Below are 9,066 nucleotides of genomic sequence, written 5' to 3' on the forward strand. Positions count from 1 at the left end.
TTTGGGATGTCGTCATTAATTCCTTCCATGTGCTCGCCAAGACATACATTTACATTACACCATAACAGTCGCTCCCACAGGAAAAAAAAAAAAAAAAAAAAGAAAATATTTTTCATTATCTGTGCCTGAGCGACACCCGTATAATACTACTGCAGGCAGTCACACAATGGGCACTTGAGCTAGATCCAACCATTGAACCAGAAGAATTTGCTGGCTAAATTGATGTTGGATTACACACCTGGCCCATTTATTAAACTCCCTTTTCCTTTTGTAGGGGAACTAGTCCAGAGACTGCTGGGAGGCAAAGCTCAGCACATCTCTGCACCTGGGGTTCAAGCATGGAGATACTATCAATGTGTAGGTTGACTTACAGGTACTGAAAGCCAAACTAATACAGAGTTTATGGGAAAGCAGGATTTCAGTAATTTTAGACAACACACACATCTGCTTTTTATGATATTTTTTTCCATCATCATTGCACATACTGCTAATTTCAAAAATTTAAAAATTAAGTGTTAGAAATCTCATTTCTCTAGAATTTTGTTCTCTTCTCTCAAGTTGCCTTTTCAGTTTCAGAGACTTGTGGGTGGAATTTTGCTGAATTTCTTCTAAAGATCTGCCATCAAAAGCCAATGTTTACACAAATCAAATTAAAATAAGAGTAAATATTGATTTAACTTCCCTCTTCCCACTCCAGACATGTGCTTGAAATGCTGCTGCATGGTAACATCATTCACGCCCCACTTTACTTGGCTCCCTTGAAGGTCTCCCTTTCAAAACTTTAATCTTAATATTTTGACCCTCATTTGTCCCCCAAGCCATTTCCCTCATTTGCCTGCAGACACAGTTCCCCCCATCAGTCCTCCATGTCTCCCACTGACACTTGCTCTCATTGCTCTTTGCTGCAAAAATCTGTGCTGTGAACACAGTTTGACATTTCCTGACATTTCATGAACTAATTACACTACAAATAATTAAGCATGTTCACATCTGTAACAAACGAAGGCAAAATGGTTGTCAGCAACTGTGATTGATGACCTCCCTGAGACTTTATCTGATGAGATTCTTCCCCACTATAGGCAGAACCTGGATGCCACTGTGTTTGCAATAATGCCTTCAGCCCTTTTCATCAGATCAAACCAATGAGATGCTTGAAGAAAAGGATGGGAAAATTAATGACTACAATGAAATATTTGCATTTTTTCCAGGCCTGGAAAAAACAATGAACAAGAGATGTGACAACCTCAATTATTTGGTGATGCTAAGAGCTCTGAGACAGCTCCTGCTGGAAAGAGCTGTTGGGAAGCCTGGGGGTGTCAAGTCGGCTAGAAAAATGGCAGGTGACAAGGACAACACTTTTTTTTTTTTTTTTTTTTAAACACTACCCAGACCCACATAGCTTAGTTAAAAAGACAAATTGCAGCCTTGTGTTTCTTCTTTAGGGAGGGGGAATATGTGAGCTTTGAAACACAACCTTCTTTGAATGCAGTGCTGGAGTAAAAATTATATCAGTAAAGGTTGTCTCCTCCAGAGACAACATAAACAAATAGAATTCACTGGTGCTAGAGATCTTTAAAGGGAGGAAAAAAAGCACAGTCAATATCCTCTGTGCTATAGTCAGTGATGGAAAAATACATCCATACATGTATTTGTATAATCATATATACAACTAAATATATATGCAAAAAATTAAAGTTTATGTGCTTGTGGGCGTGCATGTGTAATGGAAATTATACAACACATGGATAAACAGATTAAACATGACACTCTGAACTACCCTGCAGGATAAGGACAATTTTACACATATACAGACTGCCTGCAGAGCAACCAAAATGCCCTTCATCCTGAAAGAAAATAAAAAAAGAGGGAAGAAAACCTCAACCCTTGAAAACGAGGAGTTCATACGATTATAATTTCTATATTTGTGAGAGCAGCTGTGGTGCTGTGTTTCCAAGTCCTTTGAAAACAAAGAGTAAAATAAAAAGGAAACAACCTCTGGCACACTACAGGGTTTTGCATTTTCAAGGCCATACTAACAGTATTCTTACCATAATAATAATAATAATAATAATAATAATAATAATAATAAGGGATATGAGAGGAGTTCAGCAAACAAGAACTAGGAGAGCTGAATAGTAGCCAAGAGACAGGGCTGGAAGACAGGGACTGTTTACTTCTCCTTCTCCCTGATGCTGAAAACAAACAAACTTCAGCTGCCCCATGTATTAATAATAGGAAAAAAAATAATTTTAGGGGAATAATGCTTGCCTATCTCACCCAGCTATTACAAGGATTAATTAACACTCTCCACATGTTTTGAGCATCTTGGGTGTCACATGAGCATCAATTATGATTCCTCCTGACCTTCTGGTAAGCGGTGACTGCCGTGCCTCAGACACCATCCCTGTGGGCAGGGTGTCCCTCCCAGGACAGCCCTGGGAGCTGCTGGCTGCCCATGGAGCAGTGAGAACCTCTAGAGGGGAGGGCTCCACAAAGAGGGGTGCAGCATCAAGAAGCAATGGCAATGCAGCTGCCAAAAGGATGTACAGGAGCAAACTCTTAACTTCCCTTGAAGGCCAAGTTGCAATGTATCTTAATGTCAGCAGGCAAAATGTCTCTTTAAAACTCCTAAAACTCATTCTGCTAATTGGTAAGTACACTGCATCTTCCTGGCTCTGCGCCTTGCCTGTGATATGACAGTTGCCATGGAAACTGTTTATTTCTATTGAATTAAAAAACAAACACAGTCAAAGAAAACAAATATTCCTTTTCCTAAGAACTTTCTGCGCAGAGTTCCTTATCTCTTTATTCTGCATTTTAACTTTTAACCTGCCAATAAGGAAGCATTACTTCCTTTTTGTATTATTAGTTATAGTAATACCCCATCAACCTAACAAACTGTATGTTAAAACAAACCTATAAAATGACTAATTACAGTGTAATTTAGAAGCAGAAGACACTTGCATTTTTTTGACTTGAGGCTCTGCTTGGGTTGAGCGAAGCATTGGGAAAAGATTGGTGGCAGGTCCCACCACCCTCAGGCTTGAGGTAAAATTCTTGCCATAGCCCACAAGAGACCCTGCAGATGGATTTGGGATGCCCAATACAACAAGCTGTCCATGTTCATTAAACATTATACTTTAGTCTTGCTGCTACTACAGCCTTCTGAGGATTTATAAATCATGTACTGAGCTTCCAGGGTCACAGGGAAGGAAGCTTGCTCACCCCTGCAAACCATTGTGAGCCTACAAGGAGAAGGGTGCTCTATCTATTCAGAGCTGTCACTGCTACTGCTAGAGAAAATCAAAATAATTTCACTTGAATTTTGTGCCCAGATCAAAACAAAAACCCAGCCTAGGACAGGGTAAGGAGCCAAGATGTGATGATGCCTGTGTCAGCCAGCCCTGTGTGCCAAAAGCCTCTGACATCCTGTGAAGGGTTACAAAAGCAAGGCTGGCAGGTTAACACAATGGAGGGAACAGTGGCAAAACAAACCATGAGAGGTTTCGATGATTATTTCTTGACTTTTAAACATGGAACTGTGTTTGCTTATCTTTTTTTCCCCAAACTAATATACACTAGTACAAGAAATTCCTTATGATTGTTGCCAATGTGCTGGTGCAGGCAGGAGTTAGGACAGGCCCCAAGGAGTGTCATTTTGCTAGCAAAAACAATAAAAGCCATTTACTTACATGTTATTATGCATATTCCCATTCACAATTCACAAAAATACTTATATCCTTGCCTGTTTAGGACCTTTTCCTGCCCTTTTGTATGGTTAACTGAAAGTGTCTTCCACTTCCACTGACAGCTGCAAGTATTCAGGCAGGAATATCCAATTCCCAGGGAAAGCTGGCTTAAAAATAGACTGAGGAATGAATGATAATGGGAAAGGTACAATTTATTGTCCTATGAGTTCATAAGGCTGTGGCCTAATTAAACCATTGCTTTTCCACCTTGCCATTCTTCTTGTGTGGCTGAGCAGATTAATTCTGCCTGTACTTGGATGTCTGCTGCCTCAACTTTGTCTGAAGTTCTCATATGCAGAGTGGATGGGATATCGTAAGCCAGGTGTCCACGTAAATGGACACCTGCTGCCCTTGAAACATTAAATTTTCAAACTGTTAGGTAAATAGAGTCTTTTATTCTTTAACATAGAATTCAGTTACACCATGGCATTGACCGAATCAAGCAACAAATAAGATTTAAGTGTATCCAGTATTTTTAGGGAAAATGTCTAAGTCAAAGAGATTAAATGCCTTGGCACTGGTTCCAAAGTAGGATTTTGTGTTCAGCAGCTGGCGTTTCAAGTCTTAAAATTTTGAGTACATTAACCTGACTGTGAAAGGGGTTTAGAGAAAGTGTTTGAGACTTCTATGCAATCTTTCAGTACAAAAGTATGGTTGTTATTTACACTTCACCTGAACTCTCTCAAAGTCTGACAGTTTGTTACTTTTGCACACACATTTAATTTTACAGCCAAGAAGTCTCATTCTGCAGAATGCACAGAGTGCATAACTGAAATTGCATAAATATTTGCCAGATTAGGCCTTGTCTTTATAAATGTGCAACCAATATAAGTTGAGTTCTGGCAACAAATCTGTATCTAAATTGACCTCTGTGACTCAGTTTGATTTCAATATCTTCTAATCCCTCCTCACAAAACAAATTGCATCAACCATGACTGCATTTAGCCAACTACAATTCTCATTGTTTTTGTTCCTCCTCATAAGTTCTTCCTACAGATTAAATGCTGATGCACTGAACTAACTGCTCTTGGCTGAGGTGGGTAGGTGTAATTTGATTAGTATAGATTCTGAATTTGGTAAGTACTGTATCAGTATCCTCCCTAGAAAATAGGTGACATGTCATGGGATATTAAGTATGGCCATTTAATGTAAAAACTCAGATAATACATGAGTTAAATGGACAAAATGAGAGAAAGCTTTTAAGCATTCTCCCAAGACAGATTGCAGAATAATATTACTGTACACGCAAGCAGAGCTGATTGACACAGTCAGAAGGCCATTATACTGGTATGGTATAAAATCATTATAGCAAAAAGCATTTCAGAGCTGCAGAGTGATAGTAGCAACATATAATGAATTATCAATAAAGAAGTGGTGATTCAGTTACATTACATATGAATAGAAAGCTTCCTGTTATATAATTTAAACCTGCCAGCCTGACAAGTGACTTGAATATTCAATTCTATCTCTAGGTGTATGAATCATCCTTTAACTTTACTGGAGACTGCAATTTTGTAGGGCAGGCCAGAAACTGAGCTATGCTAAGCTGTGTTTTTAAAGAAAGGTTGGTTGAGCAGATTTCAACCAGGTAGGCTCTATTTGAACTCACATGGAAACAGCATCAGCCTTTGAGATGATGCTATTAAATAAATATTTCTTCTGGTTTATGGCAAATAAACATAAAGTACAGTCTTTCAGCAAGTAAATAGCACCAATATTTAATGATTTTCATTTTACCTTAGCATAAAGCCCTTGAAGTTCATATTGTCACAAATTACCATTAGTGACAAAGCCCTAAGAAAAAAATTCCCAAAGTATTATTACCAAATCCCTGCCTTTTGAAGGATGTGCTCCCAAAGGAGGCTTGTCTCAGACCTTGCTCCTGCATGAAGCTCTTCTGAACCCAACTACAGCATGTTAGTTAAGTGTTGCAACATGATCCCATGGGAGGATTAGGACCTTTGGGAAAATTACAGGTCTTTTAAAATGATTATATAGTATCTGCAGTGCTAACATAATACCTAAGTCAAAGATAACTGCACTGGAAGCTTAAGAGTAATTAACTTTAAAGTTCAGGGGAACAGGAGGATTCTGTTTGAATGCCCTCAGTGCTAGAACCAAAGTCACAATCAACAAACAAGAAAGATTGAGGAGCTGAAAAGGATCCAGCTGTGATAAATATGGGTATAATATTACCCACTCCACATTCTGAAAATAAATACATTCACAACACTGTCAAACATAAGAATTTTAAAGTTGTGAGTAGTTCTAACTTGTCTTTCAGCATTGTTAAACTCTTGCATGTCAAAGACACATTTTCATATTTTTTTAAATATATAAAAATTAAATCTTACAAAGCACTTGATTTTATAGATACATTAGGTTGCAATATTGGAATGTAATGCTACACAGATGGTCTATATACATATACATACATACCACAGTATTGTATACATTCCAAGAAAATTAACAATATTGATAAAACTGTTCCAGTAAGATTTTCTTTAATTGGTATCTGAAGAAGGTGATTTTAAAAAGGCTTCCATCTTAGCATGTTTGCCTAAATATGATGGGCTGCTATTTCAGAAATCCTCAGCATCCAGTGACTCCCATTTCAGACATTTCACCTTCTGTTTACTACTTCTCCTTTCTCTTCTCTGATAAGGATGGTATATTTACAAATGTCAGAGAAAACACCTTCTCTTCCCTTTTCCTACCCTGTTAGAAGTCTGCAGCTGAAGACTTTTCTTTTACTGTGCTGAACACTCCTGGGACTAAAGGCAGCTCAGAAATTAAATCACAGGCTGAGAGCCAGTAGTTAGATTGGAGCTTGAAAAGGCCTTAAAGGAGGCAATGGGAGCATGGATTACTGCCTCACAACTTCACTAATGCTTCACATTACTGAAGTTAGTCATGAAACTTCAAGAAAAGAACTGGTGAACATTTACGTGAATTTTTGCTGCCTCCAAAGATCAGTGGAGTAAAAGAGTTTCATTTTTCAAGTGGAGGTGTTTAAAAACAAATCTTCCTTTACACAGCCAGAATTCTGTAGATCACAGAGTTGACTTGTGCCATTTTAAGGCTCTGTTCTTATCTGTTTTAAAGATAAAATAATTATTGAGAGTACATGATTTGGGGTAAAGAAAGATTTATGAGTGCGTGACCTGGCAGTCAGAAACTAAATACTCATACTGGCTCTAAAACCATCTCCTGGGCAAATCACTGTAATCTTGGGCAAACCACTCAACTTCCCTGCCTCAGCATTCCTGACTTTCAGGCAGAGGTACAGCTAGTTGCTCATCACAAGAATGTTGTAAAAATTAATTATCAAACTGCCTATAAAGCACTGGGGATGGAAAACATGCTAAAAGTTAAGCATTATAATTAGTGTTCTTTAATGCACCTTTAAAAATCAAATTATTTTTTTTTCTTTTCCTTTCATAATAAAATTACACAATGACTTTAAGAAATTACAAAGTAATTTGAAGTAAATGACTGGCCTGTAAAATTGAAACACACCCTAAAATGTGGTTATTATGGAATAACCACACACCCTGATAGTTAGCACTGCTTGAGCTATGTATAACCTTAACTTATAGTGCATTATTAAGTGGGGGAGGATCAACAACTGTAAAAGGGAGAGCGAGTGCTGATGCATGTTAAATACATGTTACCTCTTTGGCATCAGCAGATTTGGTGCATCCACTCCTGGCAAAGAAAAGCATGCTGGGCAAATTAGACTTGGGTCACAAAAGGATTAATTAGGGTACAGCTAATACAAGCAATGTTTAGACATGAATCAAGAAATTTAGGACACAGGGCTTATGGTGCACTGAACAATTGGCAACACCAGAAAAGCAAGAAAAGACGAGAACTGATTTCACATTTCTGAGAAGCAGAAAGTTCTACCCCAGCTTCTGCATGGTGAAGAATTACACAGTGCAGGTTTCTTTTGAAATACTTCATATTACCACACAAATTGTTTTCTTGTGCTTATGCTTGGCCTCCCTCATTGTATTTAAATGTGAGCTATTTAAGGCTGAAAATATCAACAGGCATTTATTCCCTTAAATAGAGCAAAGCAAGGCAGGAGACAAATAAGACTGTTGGGAAGTGAGGAGGCTGCTGTGGATGCAGGACCTAGAGCTTAGCTGCAGCTGATGGCTGCAGAAATGCATGGGCACAGTACAGAGCTGCACAGAGGGATCCAAGCTGGCTTGCTCGACACCAGAAGCTGGAGAGTTGTGATAGCACAACTCTCCTGGCCTACCCCTTGCTTGGTTGATTTATTCTGCTTTTTTTGAAAGAAGGAAAGGTAGAATAGTGTCTTCTACCCTGCAGTGGCACCGGGACATTATTTGTCTTAGTTCCCTATCTGTAAGTGGCTGTGAATATCCTGTTCTGTGAAGCTGTTGGAAAAAGAATTGCCTTCCCCATCTTTGCTCCAAAATAATAAACACATTTCCTAAAACATTCACAGAAGTGCTACGAGCAGGAGTTCTCAGAGTTTTGGAACACCAACAGACTGAACCCAGCCAAAGGGATAGCCAACAGCATCTGCTCAGAGGTGACTCCTAAGCTCAGTAAAGCCAGAATCCACCTCCAACCCACAAAAAGCCTTTGTGAAAATTGTGTCCATTAGGCCTATAAAATACAAAAAGTCATATATTCTCTTTTTAAAATATTTAACATTTTGCTTACATATATATCTTGTTGAAATATGTTTCAAAATATTTAATGTTTAAATAAGCTTCTCCAAAAGCTGAATAAAATATATTCTAAAATTATTTTGTATATTTTATGTATGGTTTCTATACATATTTTATGGACATTGGAAGCCAGGAAAAAAGAGTACCCTAAACCAAAGAAATAAAATAATAACATAAAAATTGGGAGAAAAGTAACCAAGTCTAAAAAAATCATTCTTAAAGCAAAAGCTCCTTCAGTAGCATTGATCATGTTCCCTATTCAGTGCTCACATTCCTTGTTTTTCCAGTCAAAATTAAAGTCTTGCTTGCCTGTAATATTGCTCCAGTCCTTTACAGCTCAGCAGATGCAGCAGGGCACAAGTCCTGCCTGCACCTCCAGCCCAAGAGCCATCAGGGCCAGCCCTCTGAGGCTGTGACAGATGCACTGCATCTGAGCTCCCCTTCCAGGCAGGGTGCTCCAAATCACTGGATTTACATGGAAAGTTTGTCCTCCTTAGCTGTGATTTATTTTCAGGGAAATTAAACCTTATATTCAAATATTGGTTTTCATTAAATCACTTTAAATTATATTTAAATAATTCTCAATCTCCTCTTTTATTAAACATACT

Source organism: Haemorhous mexicanus, chromosome 12 (genome assembly GCF_027477595.1).
Source record: "Haemorhous mexicanus isolate bHaeMex1 chromosome 12, bHaeMex1.pri, whole genome shotgun sequence".
NCBI lineage: Eukaryota > Metazoa > Chordata > Aves > Passeriformes > Fringillidae > Haemorhous > Haemorhous mexicanus.